The sequence below is a fragment of the Sus scrofa genome, chromosome 5 (assembly GCF_054392235.1).
Source record: "Sus scrofa isolate SSC_HxYL_T2T_F1_AM1 chromosome 5, Sscrofa_HxYL_maternal_Yorkshire_Landrace_v2.0, whole genome shotgun sequence".
In the NCBI taxonomy this organism is placed as follows: domain Eukaryota; kingdom Metazoa; phylum Chordata; class Mammalia; order Artiodactyla; family Suidae; genus Sus; species Sus scrofa.
Genome location: NC_139387.1, coordinates 54,519,613 through 54,543,302, shown reverse-complemented (window position 1 = coordinate 54,543,302; position 23,690 = coordinate 54,519,613). Strand labels below are relative to the sequence as shown.

Genomic DNA, 23,690 nt, shown 5'->3' with positions numbered 1-23,690 from the left:
CTGAGCCAAAATATATATCCTTGTAATTTTCAATTCCCTTAAGACCACACAGAAGAAACAATTTTTCACCCATGACAGAACTTTAGATATTTGAAGGCATCTCTTACGCCCCCTAGTGTTCAATTTCCTGGGCTAAATATTCCCCATTCTTTCAAACAGTCTAATTTCAGGTCTCCACACTTGAATGTGGCAGCCAGGACTAATTACGAAATTCCATCTGTGATTTGACTAGATCAACATGGAGGAACTCGATTCATTGATATGCAACCTAAAACTAAACTGGGTGGGTTTTTTTGTGAACCTCATCTCATTGAGTCAATGAGCTGGTAGTTCACTGAAATCCTGTTGTTCTTTTCACATTTTCTGCTATTAGTGAGATCTTTTCTAACTTGTGTAATGGGTGTAACTGAATGTGGGGGTGCATGTGCAGAATATTAATTTATCAAAATACTTGACTCTAAATACTCTGGAAGTCATAAATCCCAGAAGGAAGATGTGAGTTTTACCATCAAATCAATAGCAGGGTTACTTTTGTGGAGGGCAGAGTGGTACAGGGGTACGTAGGAGGGAACCCAGGGGGAATGAGTGGGGAAATCAGGACAGGATCCCTGGGGGAGGCAGACTAGGCTTCTGGAGGAGTCAACAGGCTTTCGCTCAGTCAGGTTTATTAAACACCTACTGTGTGGTGGACCCTGGAGATACATTAGTGAACAAAAACGGCCAAAATCCCTCCCCACATGGACCTTATATTAGAGGAAAAGGCAGAGGAAAAAGAAAGAAAATATATAATAGCTTTGATTGTGATAAGATCAAAGGAGGAAAAAAAAATAAAGCAGCAAAGAGTGATAGCGCCAAAGGTTGAGAAAAGATTGCAGTTTTATGTAGGTGTCCTGAGAAGTCCTTTCTTAAAAAATCACATTGGAGTAAAGACCTTAAACACACCTGCCAGAAGGAAGAGGGGGTTCCTGGGCCATGCCACCCATTTCCTGCTCGTGCAAGCAAGGTCTGGGATGCCTGGGGAGACTCTGGAGTCCAGCTTTCTGCTTCCAAGCAACTGACTCTGAACGTACAGGCCTGTTTCTGGCTGTGAGCCAATAACCCCTTCTCCCAATTAATTACTCATTCAGTCCTCACAAATCTAATATAGTGCAAGGAGAAGGTATTTTTCAACGTTTAAAATTTGAATTGAACTAAACTTAATCCTTCCCCAGTTAAAAGTAAATTCATAGGGGGAGTTCCCGTTGTGGTTTAGTGGTAATGTACCTGACTAGCATCCATGAGAATGCAAGTTTAATCCCTGGCCTTGATCGATGGGTTAAGGATCTGGCGTTGCCTTGAGCTCTGGTGTAGGTCACAGATACGGCTCAGATCTTGCGATGCTATGGCTGTGGTGTAGGCCAGAAGCTGCAGCTCTGATTCAACCCCTAGCCTGGGAACTTACCTATGCTTTGGGTGTGCCCCCCCAAAAAAAAACAAACAGAAAAAACAGTAAATTCATAGGTAAAATGTCCTTCTATGAATAGACTCAAATCTGATCTACTCACTTTTTCAAAATAGTGGCTAAAATAATACCATGAGATCTAAAGAGACTTTATTTTGCTAGATACCCTCTCCAAATTTAATGGGGCTTTATAATCTTAAAGAGATGTGTTTTTCAATTCAAGATCTTACACAAAAGCAACCATTGGTAAATTACCATACATTGATCAATGGTACAGTCTGTGATTACGGAAAGCACTTGAGTCCATGGACTCTAGGAAAAGTTTCAGATATTCCTAATGGACACTTGGGAGGTCGTGGAAAAGTGGAGAGTACACCGAGGTGGGGTAAGATGAGAGAGTGACAGGAGATGGGACCATATTGTGAGGCACGTTGAGTTTCATCAGGTGGGCAATGAAGAGCCAGGCAGGGTCCAAGGAGACTCAAGATTAGATTTGCTTTTCAGAGAGCTTAGTATGGCAAAGTTGCAGTGATGAGGCTACAGTGGGAAGAGATAGCTATTAGGGGAACCCATGGAGGCAGTTGTAATAGACCTTCTCATACATCTGTGAAAACCATCCTGATCTTCTACCCACTTCACACTCTAGTCCAATAAATCGCATTGCCCACTCTTCACCTTGTGTCACCATTTTGCCCTGAACGTGTGTCTAACACAACCCATGTGGGGGCGGGGGGGACGACAACAGGTGGACCTAAGTAGAAAACTCATAGACTCTGCAGTGCAAAGACACATATGGAGAGGTTGCCCAAATGATGGCGCAGCAAAAATTTCAAAGCCTGGCATCTGGCTTAAGGCCCAGTCAAGCTGCCACATAAAATTAACTATCAGTGTGTGTATTTAGATGGTATTATGTATAGTAGCAGCCAAATAAAAACCTTTATTACTGAATAGCATCGTGTACAAACTCTCCTGTATGAGTCTGAAGTAAACCACTGGATAGCTATTGCTATTTGACCATATCGCTCTTGCCAAGAGCTCTGACACCAAATAAACACATTAAATTTAAAGAAAGCAGTGGATAAACCCTTTACTTGGTCCTTTCTAAGCAAAGACTCTCAGAGAGCTTCCCTCTGCAGCATGGTAAATGGAACTTCAAACAAAGTGACCAAATGGAAGTTTAGGCAAATTCTTGAAAACCTCTTTGCTGGGAACCAGTTCATATCTAACCAAAATCTCTTGTTGCCTTGACTGTTTCTTCTTTTATGACTCAAACAAATAAGAAGAGACTGCTTCCAAGCCAGATTTTCACTTTTTTTCATTTGCTGTTGCCTCAAAGTTATATCCTTGATTCTTCCAAATCAGCTAATATTTGGCATACTTTTCAGATCTGTTTAGGGCACTGGGGAGCTAGTGGACATCATTCCGGAAGTCTCCTACCTTGTGATAGTCTTTCATGGTAGTGGGAGGATCCACCAGGGAAAGAGCTATTGAGAAGGTAGTGAGTCAAGTTTTGTACTTTCCTGTTGAGATGCCAGTAGAATCTTTATTGACATCCAGACAGCATTGGAATAGGCAGGTCTGCAGCTTGAGCAAGAAACAAAGCTGAGGATGGACACACAGAAACTATCTGCACCCAGACAATAGTTTAAAATGCAGAACAATCTCCCCCACCAAAAAAAAAAATATATATATATATATATATATATATTTTTTTTTTTTTAAATAAAGAAGAGGTACATTTTGGAGTTCCCATTGTGGTGTAGCAGAAACAAACCCAATTAGTACCCATGAGGACACGGGTTCTATCGCTGGCCTCAATCAGTGGGTTGAGGATCCGGCATTGCCGTGAGCTATGGTGTAGGTGACAGACGTGGCTCGGATCCTGCGTCACTATGGCTGTGCTGTAGGCCAGCAGCTGCAGCTCTGATTCAACCCCTACCCTGGCAACTTTCCTGTGCTTCGGCTGTGGCCCTAAAAGGCAAAAAAAAAAAAAAAAAAAAAAGTAGACTTTGTCAGGGAAGAATACCCATATTTGTTTCTCAATGTAGTTGGAGAACAGCCTCGGTTTTTCAGTATAGTTGGTGACAGCCTCCGTGTCACCTAGGAACTGTTTAGACATGTCCAGCCCCACTCCAGACTTTGTGAGTTAGAATTTGTGTCTTACTGGGATCCTCATGTTACTCTGATGCATATTTTTGGAGAGTACTAGAGTGCACCTGGAGAGGGCCAAGGGCATAAGCTGGAGGAACATGGCATTTGTGAGGCTGACAGACAGAAGAGACCAGCCCCAAAGCGAAGCCAGGAGGAATCAGAAGCTGAAAACATGGAGAGAAAGAGCCCCATCTAATAGCAGATGTTAGAACACCAATCTAAACAGAATTATATGTAGGGAAATTATATGAGGACCAATTTAACCAACACCTTTTTGTTTTTAGTGTCTTTTTTGTCTTTAGCAACTCCGGATTTTCTAGAGAACATTGACAGGGTCACATTTCTCTACAGATCACCAAGTATCCAAATATCTGGGTTCTTCTTACCTCTCAGGGTGGCAAATTGCTTTTTGTATGTGGGTGATTTAGGGTAAGTGAAGAGAATTTTGAGCTGAGAGTAGACTGCCTGGCAAATCATCTTTAGGATTTAAAGGTAACAGGCCAATAAATCGAATAGATGGGGATGGGCCTAAAGAGCAAGGGCTAAATAGGAGAGAGTAACCCCACACCTGGAGATGGGCTCAGCCAAGACCAGACAGAGAAGGGGTGAGGGAATGGGCCACAGGGCATTTGCACAGGCTTCTGGGCATCAGTGCCCCGGATGAGTATGACTGGGGTGCCTAGGCCCTTGTGTGGGAGGTGGGGAGGGCAGAACTGGGGAACAGCCTGCCCCCTTGGAGTGCTTCTCCCTCCATGGGGGGCCAAGAACAGGTCCCTCTTGTCTTCCTCTGAATTATATAGATCCAGGGTTTCTTGTGCTATCCAGAGAAGTGGAAAGGGGGAGGGGAGGGAAAATGCCAAAAATTGACTGATAAGTATATAATTAAGAAAAACAACAAATATGATGTTTATTTAATTTTCAGTGTTGTGGAGAAATTTATGCCTGTTTCTTTTTCTTTCTTTCTTCCCTTTTTCTTTTTTTGGTTTTTTTCAGGACCACACCCCCAGCATATGGCGGTTGCCAGTGTAGGGGTCAAATTGGAGCTGTAGCCACCAGCCTATGTCACAGCCACAGCAATGACAGATCTGAGCTCTGTCAGCGAACTGCACCACAGCTCATGGCATTGCTGGAGCCTTAACCCACCGAGTGAGGCCAGGGATCAAACCCAAATCCTCATGGATACTAGTCAGATTTGTTTCCGATGAGCCACAATGGGAACTCCTATGCCTGTTTCATTTAGTTTACCTTCTTTTGCCCCCAGAGTTGCTTCTCTTCTTCTTCTTCTTCTTCTTTTTTTTTTTTTTTTTTTTTTTTTTTTTTGCCTTTTTGCCTTTTTGCCTTTTCTAGGGCCGCTCCTGCGGCATATGGGGGTTCCCAGGCTAGGGGTCTAATCAGAGCTGTTGCTGCCGGCCTATGCCAGAGCCACAGCAAAGCCAGATCCAAGCTGAGTCTGCGACCTATACCACAGCTCATGGCAATGCCAGATGCTTAACCCACTGAGCAAAGCCAGGGATCGAACCCGCAACTTTATGGTTCCTAATCAGATTTGTTTCCTCTGCATCACGACAGGAACTCTTTTTTTTTTTTTTTTTTTTTTTTTGCTTCCCTTCTGATAGCCTTTCTTGAAAGTGGTTTCTAACATTATATTTGTTTGAACACCCTATTCCTCACTTTGAAAAAGTGCCATGAGTCTGGAGACCAAGTTCTAACACTATTTCTAGGAATCCCCATTGTGGCTCAGCGGTAACAAACCTGACTATATTCATGAGGACACAGATTCGATTCCAGGCTCTGCTCAGTGGGTTTAGGGTCCGGCATTGCTGTGAGCTGTGGTATAGGTCACAGACACAGCTCAGATCCCAAGATGAGGTGGCTGTGGTGTAGCCTGGCAGCTGCAGCTCTGATTCAACCCCTAGCCTGGGAACTTTCATATGCCTCGGGTGCAGCCCTAAAAAGCAAAAACAAAACAAAACAAAAATAAAAAACAAAAAGAAAGCCCTGCTATTTCTATTTTATAATTCCAAATGACAATGGGCAAGGTGTGACTCTTTGGGGTTCAGTTTCCACTTTTCCACTAAGATGCAATGATATCTCTTTTCCATCTAGCCCCGCATGACTCTATGATATGTAACAAAGATAATAAATGTAGAAAGATTTAAAAATCACGAAGATTGAGGACATAAGTCACAAACATAGCAGCACCGAATTGTGTAGTCAAATCAGTCTTTTTTAAAGTGTATGACTGAATGCTGTCCATAATATGGGTGGCCAGGAAAGACAGAATAATTAAGAGGTAATCAGACCAAAGAAAAGTCAATAATTCCTAACACACACAAGATGAGGATCCAGTCTCCCCACTCGGAGTGGCTGGATAGACCCTCCTCTGCTAAGACTTACAGGCTCCCACATCACTGCAGGGAGCCCCTGGACATCAGGCTGCCCACTGGGCTAAAAGGCTGATTCTGAAGGAAGAGGTCCCTCTGTCTCCAATCTCACACCTGCCCTGCCGATTTGAGCTAAAAAACTTGACCTAACATACTTCCTTCCTTCTCCCCACTACCAACTATTATGTGCTGAGAGCCTCCTTTACTTCCTATCACAGCAGTTATCATGATTACATAATGATTTGTCTAATTTTTAACATCTATCACCTACAGATCATGCAATGTCTCTTACTACGCTATACTGTAAGCACCACGAAGGCAGGGACTATGTCTGTTTTGTCATCCCTCTGTTTCCAGTACTTAGCACAGGCCCTGGCACATGCTATGCAGTCAATAAATATTCATGGGATGAAAAGATGAGTGGATTTCATCTTGCACACGAGAAGATGAACTCTTATTAAGTCAAATCACTAGCAAGAAATATCTATATAGCTAACAGAAATATGGGTCTGATCTCAGGGGCTCCAGAGTCTGCCCACCCTACTCACCAGGGGACTCCACCTCCCTCCTAGACTTCAGCCTCCTGGCTGAGCCCTGGTGTTAGACGGGGCAGTGAGGGAGAAGCAGGCACAGAGGTGATGACATGTGGCTCGTGACTGGTCCCTTCTCACTTGCCCTTTCTAGGTTTGTTCTCCAATGTTCGGTATCTACTTAAGGAACATTGACCCAGCACCTACCTACCAGAAGTTTTCCTATCTGCAGAAGGTCTTAGCATCTGGCCCAGTGGCCTTACCCTCACGTGGAGGATCGTACTGAAAAACACCCAAAACTATGACCTCTCACCTCTCATCCCCCTTCCTATATATCACCGACTGAAAGGGAAAAAAAAAAAGCACAACTTAAAGTTGAGAATTATGTTTTGTTCAATGGACTTTCTGAGGACTCAAGCCTGAAAGGCAGCCTCTCAGACTGCTGAGAAGAGAGAAGGGAGGAGCCAGAAGACAGAGGGGGTTTTGCAACAACAACCCAGGAAGTTGGAACATAGAAAGATTGCTGTTAATGAAAGAAAACCACACACCTGAAGTTCATGAATATGGCGCTTTTCTGTGTATGGGAAGATGCAATGTCTGGACTCACTGAAATCATTGCTTTGATATGTACCTTTACTATCGAGGGTCAGTATCCTGCTTTTCTCCATCCTGAATTCCCCCAGGTTGCACAATCACGGGTGGCTACAGTGGCTTCTGGCTTGATGGCTGCAACACTCTTGTTTACTGATATGGCAGGTGACATTCTTCATCCACAGTCTCTAGTACATAAGCGATCAGGTTGTAAAGATAGGACACTTGTATTTCTCCAACTGACAGGCTCATCTCTCATTCCTAATGTGGCCATTCCATCTCTGTCCCAGATCCATGGGTTACATAACCCAAGCTGAGTCCTCGATCCACCATGCCAATCTCGAGGTCCATTTCCAAAGCCCAGGTGTCCTTTGCCTCAATTTCCTTTCTCTTGCCCAGAGCGACATTCCACAACATGTCCACTCCATCTGCCAGATCTGCCCATCTCCTGCTCCCTCCTATTAAACTATCCCTTCAAAACTCCATTGGGCTTAATATCACTAAGATAAACAGAATAAATACATTCCTGCCTAAATGGAAATTAGTTTAACTCTCTTTCTTCTTCTAATGTCATTGAAGCAAATTCTCAACGTTTGCATGACTCATGGAAGTTTTTGGTTTTTTAAGGGCTGCACCTGCAGCGTATGGAGGTTCCCAGGCTAGGGATCGAATGGGAGCTGTAGCTGCTGGCCTATGCCATAGCCTATGCCAGACCCAAGATGTGTCTGCGACCTACTCCACAGCTCAGGGCCAGGGATCGAACTTGCGTCTTCATGGATACTAGTCAGGTTCGTTTCCACTGAGCCATGATGGGAACTCCTCGCAGGAGCTTTTTTTTTTTTTTTTTTTTTTTTTCTTTTTGGCCATTTCTTAGGCCGCTCCTGCGGCATATGGAGATTCCCAGGCTAGGGGTCAAATCGGAGCTGTAGCCGCCGGCCTACGCCAGAGCCACAGCAACACTGGATCCGAACTGCCTCTGCAACCACACCACAGCCCATGGCAACGCCGGATCCCCAACCCACTGAGCAAGGCCAGGGATGGAACCTGCAACCTTACGGTTCCCAGTTGGATTTGCTAACCACTGAGCCACAACGGGAACTCCTCACAGGAGCTTTTAATGATTCCTTGTCTTGGTTCTATTTATCACAACTCAGAGCACATGCATTCCCCACAGACTTGCCTCCACCTCTGCTGACCGTTTATTGGATGAAGAAAAAGCCTAACTTTGCTCCTAATCAGCCTGCAGCAGCCTGTGTATACAGAGAGAGGGGAAATGTGACTGCATGGAGTGCACATTTAAAGGCTGATGGTGCATCTCTCTGGCTCCAGCTGCTCCTGTGATTTAAGAGGGGCTCCTGCCTTGCAGGGTGACGCACTGCGCCTCGGCCACGCTCTCCCAGCCTGGTCACCGGTGCCCTCTGCAGGAGGACTGGGTGTTGGCTCTGTCCTAGCCAGAGCTCCCTCAATTTCCACTCCTGCAGTCTCTACAAAACTGGCAGCTTGATCTCGTGACCGCGGATATTACCTGTGATCACCCCACACATCCCCATCTGTTTAAAGTTGGGGGTTCATTATCATGTTCCTAAAGTTCAGTAAACATTTCAATCTACACAGAAACTCTGGTGCTTGGGAGACTTCCAAGTTGGGGAGGAGGTTCAGACATGGATATTGATGCTCTAATTTTTAAAATCCCTTAGCGTATAAAAATAATTACCGTCTTGTTTTCCCTTTGTTCTACATCTTTACCCCGAGCCTACATTTTAATTCCATCCTTCATATTGAAGAGAAAATATTTGGGATAGGCTGAGCTCTAGAAAGGATTGTCATGAGAGATAAATTAATTTCTGCTATTTACTGTGATGCCTTGAAAAGCCATTTCACTCCTCTAGGTGTTATCTTCTGTAAAATTAAAGGGCTGACCAGGACGATTCCCAGGATTTCTTCCAACTCTGAAAATTAGGTTTCTTCCATTTTATGCTTACTCCGGAGTCACCTTTCTCCATCAATATTTATCACTTCTTTAAAAGTCATAATAATTACTTTTATTTCCTACCTGTCTTTTGTGCCTTTTAACGGTCTTTTTTTTTTTTTTGTCTTTTTGCCATTTCTTAGGCCACTCCCGCGGCATATGGAGGTTCCTTGGCTAGGAGTCTAATCAGAGCTGTAGCTGCCAGCCTACGCCAGAGCCACAGCAACGCAGGATCCGAGCCGCGTCTGCAACCTACACCACAGCTCACGGCAACACCGGATCGTTAACCCACTGAGCAAGGCCAGGAATCGAACCTACAACCTCATGGTTCCTAGTCAGATTTGTTAACCACTGCGCCATGACGGGAACTCCTTAGCGGCCATATTTAAAGGCTCTGTTGCATTTGCTATATTCTCTTAAAGATCAATGATTTTACTTACATACAGATATTTATAGAAAACCTATGACACATCGTGGTCATTGTTTAAATTAAACATGTGGTCATATTTTTAAATTAAAAATTTTTTTGGTCTTTTTGTCTTTTTAGGGCTGCACCCGTGACATATAGAGGTTCCCAGGCTAGGGGTCTCATTGGAGCTGTAGCTGCTGGCCTATGCCAGAGCCTATGCCATACCCAAGATGCATCTGCAACCTACACCACAGCTCACAGCAATGCCAGATCCTTAGCCCACTGAGCGAGGCCAGGGATCAAACCCGCAACCTCATGGTTCCTATTTGGATTCGTTTCTGCTGTGCCACAACAGGAACTCCAAAATTAATTTTTTTCTTTCACTGTCTCCTTTCCATATTATTTATTACATAGATGTTTCTTTACTCTGTAGATTCTTTGGTATTTGGCATCAGTCTCTGAGAGATAACAGTCAATGCTCTTTTATCATCCAACAATAAAGATGTTTGTTGAGTACATACTATGAGTCCGGCATTCTGCTAGATGCTGTGAATACACAGAAAGACAAACCCTGGACCCTGTAAACTAAGTCTGAGAGGAGATGTTCCTGTATTTTTAGAAATTAATGTCCTGCTCTATACTCCTCGTTATTCCTGCTCTATCCCAAAACTGACTTCAAAGATATCACACTGGATCTCACTCCCTGAGGTGGACAGGTAGTCGGAGGCAGAGGAATGCCATCTTCATCCATAAATCATGGCTTCTGTTGCGTACAGGTGGCAAGAAAAATTCTCACATGCTTGCCTCAGCATCTTTGTCTGTAAAATAAAGCTTCATGTGTGGACTTGGGGCAAGGATTGGACCCCACAGTTCTAAGATTCATTCTATTTCTTATAGGCCTGTGGTTTGGACTTATGGTTCAATTCTCTAACGCTTTCAATAACTAAGAGGCAGGACTTTACTTCTTCATAAAATCTAGCAGAAATGACCAGGGAATCCTGTACTGTAGGAGAACATCCATTGTAGGAAAACTTCCATTATAGGAAAACCAAACACATGACAGTGGTGGACTAATTGGTCAAGGTCACAAGATCAATGGAATAAAAACCCACTTCCTTAAAACAGATCACACGCATTCAAAAACAAATCTCTTATCTGGATGACTGTGAAGATCATTATTATCTTTTTTTGTTTAAAGGTGAAACGAAATTGAAAGAATTCATGACCAAAATACCTGCTCTACAAAGAATGTTAAAGGAAGTCCTTTGGGCAGAAAGCAAATGCTACCAGTTGGAATTACAGATCCACACAATGGAATGAAGAGCTTCTGCATAGACACAAATTTCATTAGCTGGTATTCCAGCCCCTAGCAGATTAGAGGCAGCAAATGACGAAATGGAAGAAACAGATAGAAGGTCTGGTAGAAGCATTCACTGGTCATTCAGAGAAGGAAAATCTGATAATCCTACACCCAGGGAAGAAAATAGGAAGAACAAGTTTTATTGGAGGAAGAGGAGACAACGGGAGAAGAAGAAATAATTTTAAAATTGTAACAGGCAAATGCCAATTAGTATTGGACATCAAGAAAAAAATCAAGGCGTTTCTGTTGTGGCTCAGTGGTTAACGAATCTGACTAGGAATCATAAGGTTTCGGGTTCGATCCCTGGCCTTGCTCAGTGGGTTAAGGATCTGGCGTTGCCGTGAGCTGTGGTGTAGGGTGCAGACGCGGCTTGGGTCCCGTGTTGCTGTGGCTCTGTTGCTGTGGCTGGTGGCTACAGCTCCAATGAGCCCCCTAGCCTGGGAACCTCCATATGCCGCGGGTGCGGCCCTAGAAAAGGCAAAAAGACAAAAAAAAAAAAAAAAAAAAAAAAAAAATCAAATCACATTCAAGATAACCTTTGAGAGGCCGGGAAACCAAGCCATGCCTTTAAAAGGTTTTTGTCTAAATTGAGTAAAATAAAATTTTGCTACTAGACTACGTTAAAAAAAAAAAAAAATTGAAAACTGACTCTTACACTGTTTCCTTATCATTTCGTGGCTGTTGTTCTGATTTCCAGATAGGTCCTGGCAGACAGGAACTCTGCCTTCTACTCTCTCACTCTCAGCACAGGCTCTAAGCCTGGTCCTCATAGAACAAGTGCATTTTGATTGAGTCCTTGATCAGTTGATTCCATAAAGTTTCAACTAAAATTCAGCCTTGCTACCAGGCATATTTAATTACCTTTTGAAAGGTGAAGCTGAAGAAACACTAGTACTAGTCTATACCTTTTTTTTTTTTTTTTTTTTTTTTTTTTTAACGGGACCAGAGCCACTGCAGTGGGATCTTAACCAACTGTGCCACAGCAGGAACTCCAGAAACCCTTTTTCTGGTTTCTTTACAGTGAATATCCTTTTAGTCTTTTTAAACTGCCCCCATTAGATGTAGTAAACATTCACAATTTCTACAAAAATGATCTTTATCCCCACCTCAAAATGATGCTCTGAATGAAACTAGCATCTGCCCCAGGGCAGGACCCAAGCACCAGGCTCCAGCCACAGAATCAGCTGTCCGTGCCCACAAGTAACTGTTGGCTGGTGATTGTACACTAGGAAGAGTCCCTCCACATTCTTCCAAAGAGACTGAATTATACATGCCCATTTATAACTGATGGAAATCCAAACAAGCAAAACAGATTTGGGTTGTGTTTGTGGAACTGATTACTGTTATGCAAGGCCAGTTGTACAGAGCCCTGAACTCACAGAGGTCCTCCCTGTGCTCGGTTTAATACTCTGCTGTCACTGTCATGAAATTCTCTCTCTCTCTCTTTTTTTTTTTTTTTTTTTTTTTTTTTTTGCTTTTTAGGGCTGTACCCACGGTGTATGGAAGTTCCCAGGCTAGGGGTCGAATTGGAGCTCCAGCTGCCAGCCTACACCACAGTCGCAGCCAAGCTGGATCCAAGCCGAGTCTGTGACCTATACCACAGCTCACAGCAATGCCGGATCCTTAACCCACTGAGCAAGGCCAGGGATTGAACCCGAGTCCTCATGGATACGAGTTGGGTTCATAACCCGCTGAGCTGCAATGGGAACTCCATAAAATTATTGATAATTTCATTTTTGAACTTGTGATTGGTCAGTGAAGTTGGATGGGACAGTGGGGCAAGTAAGAGATATACAAAACATGTATGTCCATCATTCCTCAACCTCCCCATCTGCATAGGGAATTCTCCATGTCCCATGAACACAGAATTCCAGAGGACCCACAATGTCAGCGAGTTCAGTGAGATTCAAACCTAGTACAAGGTAAGTGTGTTACATCTATGACTGAGTAAATGGGGACACTGAGAGTCCTGAGAAGCCATTCTTTCCTTTGGAACCATAACTTGCTTCTAATACAAGTAAAAGACAATGGTGTTTTAAGAAATACAAATGACCAAGAAACCCTATCATATTCTTTCTAACTCGTGTTACTTAGCCATGCACTTGTGCTGCATATTTTGACATAGAAGAAAAGGGAAATATCAGGCAAACGTAGCCCCTTTTCCTTTAAGCCAAAGGGAGAGAATGTTGGTTGGATGTGCATGAATCAGAAAGGGAAATAAAAATGGTTGAAGTCCTTCGGTGTAGCATTTCCATTGTTCTGGGAAGAATAAAACACATATGTGTGCATGAGCTACAAAATATGAATTGTGTAGCTATTAGGTTAGGTTTGCACTTGAAGCATGAGTTAGGTTTGCACTTGATACAACTGTATTTGTTCTTATATTTGAACTTATAATTTGCATTGCACAATATAAAGATGATAAAAGTTATTATGTTGCTATGTTTTTAAAATTTTTACATTATTTACATTAAATAGGAAATAAAAAACCACCATAACTGGTCAAGAGAGAGGTTGAAGAAGAAAGGAAAAAGTATTTTAGTACATATTTTACCATCTTAGTACTTTTAATGGCCCTCTTGTCCTGTTTTTCAAACAATGGCTCCCATATTTTCACGTAACTGTGGGCCCTGCATGCTAAATAGCAACACTGAAGTGAGAAAAGCAGAAAATGATGAGAACGTCAAACTTGAAACAATGATAAGGAAACAATTAAATTATTTTTCTTCAAACAATTACAAAGAGTGTTATAACTATTTGTTCTAAGCGAATGATATAATTTTTAAAGTTCTCAATTATCTGTGTCATTTAAACACAGTGTTTATTTCCCATGCATTTGGCAGTGGGCTTTGGATTAACTCCGTGTCTGCAGTAACAAGAAGTCCTACACTAGGGGGCAGCAGCTACCGTTCATCAACCTTCTGGGGCTCCAATGCCGCAGGATTAGGGTGATTCCTTACTTGAACAGACCTGGGAAATGCAAGAGATACCTGCTACCTAAGAAGCTTGTTGTTTACATTAATTTGCCTTGCTGCATTGGTTTTGAAAGCGTATAGCGCTCTTACTTCAAGGACTTAAGGTGTTTGCCAAAAAAAGAAATAGCAGTATTTTATCTGCTCACACTCCATGATTGAAGTGACAAAGTAACACAGTCTGAAAGATCATTTTAAACTTAGTTTCTCTGTGAAGCCAAGTAGTCATTGGTCATTTTTATCTACTATGGATTTGATCTAAAGGAACAACTCACGCTCTCTTAGGCTACTTGGCAGCTATCAAGGCATAATTTTGTAGTTCATGAAGGTTGTACAGATTTCAGAGAGAACTGCCAAGACCAGGGATTAGTAAACCATTAAAAAATCCACACTCAGTCACTCAATTTGGCTTGACATTGAAGAATCAGAATGTCCTAAACAGAAACAAGAATCTAGAAGTCCATATTTTAAAGGAAAAAAATTGCAAAGATGACTATATTTGCCAAGGTATGGAAAATTATTCAGTTAGCATACAGTGAGAATAACAATGCCCATAGCTTGCAGTATTGTATTCAATTGTTCCAACAAGAGTTTCCAAATAAAAATTTTATAAGATGTTCCCATTGTGGCTCAGCGGGTTAAGGACCCTCCTACATAATCTCCTTGAGGATGAAAATTTGATTCCTGGCCTCACTTAGTGGGTTACGTATCTGCTGTTGCTGTGGCTGTGATGTAGGCCAGCAGCTGTAGCTCTGATTCGACCCCTAGCCTGGGAACTTACATGTGCTGCAGGTGCAGCCATAAAAAGCAATAAAAAGGGACTGAAAGTTTGACGAAGCAATATGCTCATAAACCACTCCTGGGTATTCCAGACTCTCTGGCAAGACTTAGTAAAAATGTATCCCAGTCTATCACAAACCTCCAGGGAGATGCTTGTCAAGAAAGGCAGTTCTACCCATGAGAGGAATTTGGAAACCTGCGGAAGTGTTTCTGGTGGTCCCAGAGATTAGAGGCACCTCTACTATCAAATACAGTGGAGAGCCAGGGATGTTAAACCTCCCACAATGCACAGGGCAGTCCCAAACAATGAAAAAGCATCATCACGTGTGTCTCACAACTTTTAATACCCTGCCTTAAATTTATGGGTAAAAAACTTAGGTGTGATTTTTTGAGCCTAGAAACTGTCTTTTTTACATATAGGCACAAATCATTTTTAGAATGGTTTTAATAAAATTGAGTGCTCCAGGAATATAACTACCAGATAAGCGGAGGGATGCTTGTGCTTTGATTCTGAACTTTACCAAGAGTTGTTAACCATCTCTGAAGATCATGTTACCAGCAGCATCTCAGCTCGTGTAACTGAGCCATCAATAGAACGCATCGGCAACAGTTTGTGTTTGTAGCTCTTGATTCATAGAGATTCTATGTGTACATTTAAATAAACCTTTTCAGTCTCCATTCAAAATGTCAGTTATGAGAAGAATTAATGATTTCCCTACATCTCTTACATTCCAACATATTATCAGTGTAAGCATCTGACCACTTCATTATGTTTAGTCTCTAGAGCTATATCTATGTATTTCATATGTATCTTCCTTTTGTTTCTCCTTTATGTTGCAGTGAAAGTATTATATATTTTTAAAATCATGTATTTTATAAACTATGTTTTCTATGGATTTTGTTTCAGGGTAGTAAAGGAGGATAATGGAATATTTATTATAAAAAGGGGGGTTGCGTCTCAGAGGTTTGAGACACAAGGCTCTAAGGGATGTCTTCCTACCCCACCATACCTCCCTGCCTCCCCACCACACCCCTGATCTTTGCGCAGAGGGTATAGTCAGTAACAAGAAATGGTTAGTAGCTGGCCCATGAACAAATTTTTATTGAGTAATAATTTTTAAACAGACAATTGTAAATTGAGCATTCTTACATGATATAGCTATAAATATAGAATTGTCAAAAGTACATAGTAATTAATTTCATTCATTAAACATTACTAAGTATCTACTAGGTGTAGGATGTTTTGCTTTAAACAAATAATGTCTAATTAACAACAAAATCTTTGCTACTCTGAAGAAAATTTCTTTCTAGAAAAACAAATGAAAACAAAAAGTGTGGATTTAAAAGGATATTACTAGAGGTGACAAAGCAATTGACTGGGTGAAATTTTTATCTGGATATTTTGGAAGCATTTAATTTGTATCCTATCCATATTAGATAGGTTAGGTCCCAATAAACCAAAATCAGAGTAGATACACAAGAAAAAAATAAAGGTAAAACTTTAATAAGATTTCACATTAGGGGGATAAAGCAAATTTTAAGGGAAAAAAATTCTCTTGAAATATTATTAATAAAATCGTGATACTCTATTTTGACACAAATATACATTTTCTTTGAGTCAGAATTACATGACTATGAAATTAGTCCAGTTTTTAAATTTCTTCTTCTTCTTCTTCTTCTTTTTTTTTTTTTTTTTTTTCTGGTCTTTTTAGGGCCAAACCCACTGCATACGAAGTTTCCAGGCTAGGGGTCAAATAGGAGCTGGAGCTGCTGGTCTGCACCACAGCCACAGTAACACAGGATCTGAGCCACGTCTTCGACCTACAACACAGCTCACAGCAACACCAAATCCTTTAACCCACTGAGCGAGGCCAGGGATCGAACCCATGTCCTCATAGATACTAGTTGGGTTCGTTACTGCTGAGCCACAAATGGGAACTCCTAAAATTCTTTTATATGGCTGTTTGGAATCAAATGCTTCAAGGTAAATTTAGTGATAGAAATAGTCCTCTACAATTATTAGAGATAAATTAACTGTTATTATGAAGATTTTTTTTTTAATCCCCCACTGGTTGCTAAAATCAGGTATGGACTAACAAATGGCCAAACAGCTTAGGGAAGAGTGGCTGTGTGACCAGGAGCAAGTTCCTTAATCTTTCAGTGCCTGGGTTTCCTTACATGGTAACACCCACCCGATAAATTTAATAAATCAATATGTTATGCGCTTAACCCAGTGCCCAGCATATACAGTCAGAGGCACATGGCGAAGAGCCATTGTCATATCTCTTTTCTGCACCAGAAACAGGGAGGCTGTTGGTGGGAAAAATTGCCTAGCTCAGGAAGGGCTGTCTTGCCCTGACTAGATTCACTTGACTTGTTTGGCTGTTCAGGGCCCCAGATAGGAAATGCCAATCAGCATGAACGTAATTAAAGGTGTTTGATAGCCTGGGACTCCTCAGATGTTCCTGACTAAGCAGTATTCAATTGTGCTAGTTAGAAAAACTGGAAGATCTATAGATTTCAGATATTGGAGTTTGTTGCCCAGCAACAGCCTGCAAGTTCCTGAAGAAATACTGAATTATCTCGTTAGTGAAGCAACTTCCTGTTAGGTGGCAGTAGACTCTGACCACAGTGAACCCAAGAACCCAAGATCCTCTGACCCAGAAAAACACTCACGTGAGAACTGATTAGATGGCAAGACACCAAGAAAACTAGTTTTACAACCTATCAAGCGGCTGGAGGTTGGTCAGAGTCTGGGGAGCAGGAAGGGCAGGCCCACTGCACCTCATCGGGGTTGCTGACATAGAATACACTGTGTAGAGATACTGCAGAACCCTGTGCAGCTCCATGGCCTCAGAAAGGGACTAACGCAGCTGGGGCAGGCAGGTGCATCAGCCCAGAAGCTACATCCATCTTCCTTCCTGCTGAGGCTTCCACAGCATTGCATGGCCCCAGAAATCCCCCCAGAAGGATATGCAGATACAAGAGGTTTTAGATGATGTCATTTAATCCTTATAGCTATTCTGTCTTATTAAAATCATCCTCTTTACAGGGAAGGAAACATAGATTTAGAGAAGTAACACCTAAGGTAATAAAGCTGGTGACTGAGGCTCACACCAGGCAGTCTCATTTCAGATTCCACGCTCTTGACCTCCATGCTAGACTGTCTCCCAAGGACCAACTACAATTATTTGTTCAGCATTTGAACATTCACGAAGCTCCAAACACTCGTGGACATTATACCATCACCCCCTCCTTACACAGATAAGGAAACAGAGAGCAAGAGGTGTCAGTGTTTTTCCCAAGTTTATGCAATTAAGTAGTGGAGCCAGAATTTGCACTCCAGGCCTTTTGATTCTCAGAAGAATATACAATAGGAAGGCCCAAAGGGAACCGGGTAAGCTCTTTTGAGCACCCAGCTTAAGGGAACAGAGTTCTGAGGTCAAGCCTTAGCCTATTTTTGCCTTTGCTTTGCCTGTCCAGACAATGCCTTTACATGAATCTGATGATAACCTGTATCCTGATTACTGCATTTGTACATTCAAGATACATTACTTTTCTCTAGGTGATATAGATCTGGGATTTGTATAACCTGGGAATACCTACTTTATTGGAGTTGAACATGGGAGAACATGGAAGCAATATGCTTCAAGTAACATGTCAGGAATACTCCACTCCACATGGAAATCCTTCCAGGGTTAAAAGCAAGTACTGTCTGCCCAAGATGCCAAGATGCAGGAGATCACAGATGAGAATCTTCCATCCCCCCTGAGGACAAAAAGCTCTGAATTTGGGGGAAAATGCCATTTTCAGACTCACTCCACTACTTTGATCTAATAACCTGCTGCTTACTATGGATTTCAAAGACCTGGTGAAGGCAAGGTAGCTGAATCGATAGGAGATCATCCAGCACAAGAAAAGAGACAACCTGTAGCAGTCTCTGCTGGTTCCACCTAACTGATCTTGAGCCTCGTAACACTGGCAGGTGTCACCAGGACGTTTTGTGAGCTGGGTGATGTGTACATCATAGGGACCTTAGCATCTATAGGAAAAAAGAGAGCTACCGGGATAGGTTAGCTCCTATCCATTTCACATTTTTCTCCCTACTGGATACTGAGTATATTCATCTAGAAAACTTTTTTTTCAGCTACAGAAAATGATAAAATGTTTATCCCTTTAGGCTCAACTGTAGAATTAATTTAACATTCCCTAATTAATTTATTATCAATTTATAATAAATGAAGAGTATAGTAGTCTTACAACATAAAACTCCTTCAAAAATATTTTCAACCCATGAAGTAAAAGGTAATGTGATGCTTTTCTCAACTACATATATATTGTCAATACCACCAAATTTTACCTATTTCCAGTATAAGAGAAATTTAAAATTTAGAGGGGCCATTCATCTTATGAGGGAATGAATGGAGGGTTGAACAAATTGATTCTAAAAATATTTACTGAGGAATTCCCACTGTGGCTCAGCAGTAACAAACTCGACTAGTATCCATGAAGACATGGGTTCAATACCTGGCCTCCCCCTGGTCGCAGACATGGCCAGGTTGGTGTGGCTGTGGTTATAGGCCAGTGGCTACAGCTCCAATTCGACCCCTCGCCTGGGAACTTTCATGTGTCAGGGAGTGACACTAAAAAATAAATAAATAAAAAAAATATATTTACTGAATGCTAGGCATGGTGCTAGGCAGCAGGGACATCTAGATTAACTATTAGCCAAAACCCAAGAGCCCACACTTGTTGTCAATATGGTCAATAAAATTTCACAAGCGGAAACAAGAAAGGGAAACACATCAGAAGTATTCTAAGTGGGAGTTCCCGTTGTGGCTCAGTGGTTAAGGAATCCGACTAGGAACCAGGAGGTTACAGGTTCGTTCCCTGGCCTTGCTCGGTGGGTTAAGGATCCAGCGTTGCCGTGAGCTGTGGCGTAGGTTGCAGACGCGGCTCAGATCCCGCGTTGCAGTGGCTACAGCTCCGATTTGACCCCTAGTCTGGGAACCTCCATATGCCGTGGGAGCAGCCCAAGAAATGACAAAAAGACAAAAAAAAAAAAAGAAGTATTCTAAGTGAAGACATTCAGGGAAATTTCGAAATTAGAATTTAGGAGACATTATTTTTGTCCTACACTGGTTCAATTACTTTGTTCTCTGTATGAGCCAGAGAGCACATAATTCTCCCACCGTGAGAGGAAAGGGGTGCAGTACTCCAAACCAACCATGTGTGCTTTGGGCAGAAACTATCAATGTTTGAGAAAAACACAGCTTACTGTAAACCTAGATCAAACCGAAGGAAAAAGATTCCTGATATATGGCCTTTGATACTTGGTAATGATGCTTTGGAGATTGGCAGGTATAAAGACAGGTAATACACATTTACCTCTGCCAAAATATATATTCCCCAATAGCCATAAAGAAAAAAAAATGACTAAAGCCATAAATATGGGGAGGGAAGTTGAATGTTGAAATTCTAGATGTCTTGCAGGTTGATGCCGACCCCTGTGAGGAAGACCAGCACATCAGGGTTCTTACCACAACCAACTTCCCAAGAAAGGAATACCAGTCTCCATAGGCAGGTGTCAGAGGATTTACTGGGTTATAAAGGAATAGAGCCACACTGACCTTCAAAGTGGCCAGAACTGTGGCAAGCCAGCTCATCAGCCAGATAATCAGTTCCTTGCAACTGGGCAACCTGCATTCCATCCAGGTCAACTGTACGATAATGGACCTTCACCAGCAGGTAAAGGAGCCTTACAGTGAGGGTGATCCAAACTATCACTCTGGTGAATGGGGCTGGGTAATGGGGGCCAGTGGCCTGAGCATCTACTTTCTCAATGTCATGAATTTCTCTGGACTCTAAAATTAGAATAAAGTTGGAAGGGATGGATTGGGAGTTTGGGATTGGCATACGCACACTACCGTATATGGAATGGATGGTCAATGGGGACCTGCTATAAAGCACAGGGAAATCTACTCAATATTCTGTGATAATGTATATGGGAATGAATATGTGTATATGTATAACTGAATCACTTTGTCACATTGTTGTATAGCAGAAATTAACACAACATTGTAAGTCAGCAGCAATAGAATTTATTTATTTATTTATTTATTTATGCTTTTTAGGGCTGCACCCATGGCACATGAGGTTCTCAGGCTAGGGGTCGAATCAGAGCTGCAGCTGCTGGCCTACACCACAGCCATAGCAACTAAGGATCTGAGCTGTGTCTGCAACCTATATACACCACAGCTCACAGCAACATCGGATCCTTAATCCACTGACTGAGGCCAGGGATCGAACCCACACCCTTATAGATCCTAATCCGGATCGTTAACCCCTGAGCCATGAAGGGAACTCCCATAGAATTTTTTTAAAAATTAGAATAAAGTTGATAAATACACACATATCACCATCATATCTCTAGAGACAGAGGCTACTTAAATTAGGTAGACATAAATGAAATGACTAATATTTACCCAATTTGAAAAGGTATTTAAGGAAAAGTGTATTTAAGGATCCCCATTAGTTTTTAATTTAGGTTATATATACATTTTGAGTAAGAAAATCTGCTCATCACCTACTATCAGCAGTGTACATGGCATCAACATGCCTTACAACTGGTGATGTTAATCCTGACAAATTAGTTAAGGAGGTGTTGCCAGGTTTCTTCACAATAAAGTTACTATTTTTTCTTTCCATACTAACTTCGGATGTGACTTCTAAGCCCAGTCTCTACTCAAGGAAATGTTTTGTTTATTATTTCTTTTAAAAACATTTCAAACGTCTACAAAAGTTAACAAAAATAGTGTGATGCTTCATCTAGACTTGCCCCAACAGCATTTTTCATACATATTTTATCAATCTCTCTCTTGCTCTCTCTACAAATCTATGTAATATTACTATTTGCAATGTAGCAATATTATTATTTTGACCAAACCATTTCAGAGTAAGTTGTAGACAACTTTACCTCAAGTCCTCTGGCATGTATATCCTAAGAATAAGGAGTTCTTTTATAACCACGCTGTGATGATCAATTTCAGGGCCTTTAACATTAGTATAACACTGTTATCAAATATATAGCTCAGCATTTCTGCTTTTGTCTATAATGGAGGATCTGGTACTCCTAACTATAAAACTACAGAGAATGTCTAAGGCAAGTGTTTTCAGACATCGGAGAAGCAGCAACACAGCACAGAGTAAGCAACGCAAGCCTGCAATCAATCCCAGAAGGCAGGGAAACCTAAGAGGTGAGCCTCATGACATCCTGGCTCTCTGCCTGGGGAAAATTTCCTGACTGCAGTGTAGCAATCTGGAATCCAAGCAGAGAACGGCAGTCCCTCTGAGCTAAGGAGGAGGAGATCAGAGGTGGGGGCAGCTGGAGTCTTCAAGGCAGGGCCCCCAACAGGCAGGAGCTATGCAGTTCATATAAATATCATCATACTAATACCTCTAATTCTGGTCCAGTATCACAAGGCTTCCCCTGGTCTTCTATTCCACACCTCTGTCTCTCTTTTAGAAACCCAGAGCAGACTGGCAAGGTGAGTACCATTTTCACTGTCAAGTCTCCAGCTGAAGACGAGCCTGCCAGGGATGAGATGACAAAAGAAACAGTAGTCACTTATGTGAACCCCTGAGAATAAATGATAGAAAACCCAGAACAGTGGATTTGGTGAGAAAGTGCACCAAACAGAAGTAGAAAACATTTTTTCTTCCACACCAGAGGCATGTAGAGGTACCTGGGCCAGGAATCAGAACCAGAATCAGAATGCAGGAACCAGAGCCGCTGCAGTAACAATGCCAGATCGTAAACCCCCTGCATCACAAGAGAGCTCCAACATAAGTGGAAATTTAAGGGGTACACAATAGCATGTTTGTCTTCTAGAATTCCAATTATTATACTATTTAACAAAAATTCCAAGTAATTTATTTGTTATTTAATTCAATAATTATCTCACTGCAGCCCCTTCATTCCTGAACTCTTTATTTTGATTCATTTGTTACCTGGTGTCCATTTTTCAGTAATTTTTTCAAGAAGGGTTCATGGATTTGGTTTTCCTTGGTTTAGTGATTCTCAACCTTAGCTGCATGTGGAATGACCTTGGGAGCTTCTGAAAAACAACTAACTTCTGGCCATCCTCCTGGACCAATTCAAACAAGTTTTCTGAGAGCATGATCTACACAACAGTGATTTGTTTTTGTTTTCATTTTGTTTTGGTTTTAAAAAACTCAAGTGGTTCAAATTTGCATATATTTAAATATCTCCAATCTCAAAGTAATTACAGCAACAGGCTTTCTTGGAGGGGTAGGGGTGGTGGGGGAGGCCAAGGAGAGTTACAAGCAGAGTTCAAAGAAGTAGCCTATGAATTATCTTGAAAATCTGGTCAACTGCAGATCCTGATTCAATGGCAGCTATGGAATGGCAACTGAAATCCTGCATTCCTAATAAGTTCCCAAGTAATCCCAAGGCTGCTGGTTCATGTACCACACCTCTGGGCACTCTGTCTTTTGCAGTGAATATTGCTATGGAGGAATCTGGAACTACCCGAACTTTTACCTCTTTTTCCCCTTTGGGGTGGCTTGTTTCTTCTTCCTGGATGTCCATCTGATTCTCTTCTTTGAAATTCATTTAGTTAGGCTGGAGGAATTAACAAAGAATAGAAGAAGATTCCCACACTGATATTTCGTTTCTTTCTGAACTTGTGGGTGGTGGTGCTGTTCTAGTAACCAAAGCCAAACAGTTCCAGCTTTCTGAGGAGGCCCCATAGGACTGGCATGATGCCCGGCCTCCACAGTGGCTGAGATGCCTGTTTCCTCTTGTGCACATTAGTCTTACAATCAAATGCCCACAAATGGAGGTAATTGGAAAGAGTTTGTTACTTGCAAGCAAAAAAAAAAAAAAAAAAAAAAAAAAAAAAAAAAAAAAAAAAAAAAATTTAATTAAAACAATCAAAAAACAGGTTTAAAAATATATGATATGAAAATAAAGCTTGCACAGAGTGCTGTGTCAAAAAGCAATTAATGCCAAAAAAATGGTGTATTTACAGTAATGATTGTCAGAAAGAGAGGCGGGGCAGAGAAGTTTTCTTATTTTCCA

At 41.7% G+C, this 23,690-nt stretch overlaps 1 pseudogene across 1 annotated transcript; it reads right to left on the bottom strand.

Moving 5' to 3' along the window:
- Nucleotides 1–20,044: 20,044 nt before the first annotated feature.
- LOC106509230 (uncharacterized) lies at nucleotides 20,045–23,222 on the bottom strand (annotated as a pseudogene). Its single transcript, XR_014845340.1, has 3 exons — nucleotides 23,151–23,222; nucleotides 22,545–22,628; nucleotides 20,045–21,940 (listed from the first exon to the last, which is right to left on the bottom strand). The product of XR_014845340.1 is annotated as an uncharacterized LOC106509230 (transcript).
- Nucleotides 23,223–23,690: the final 468 nt, after the last annotated feature.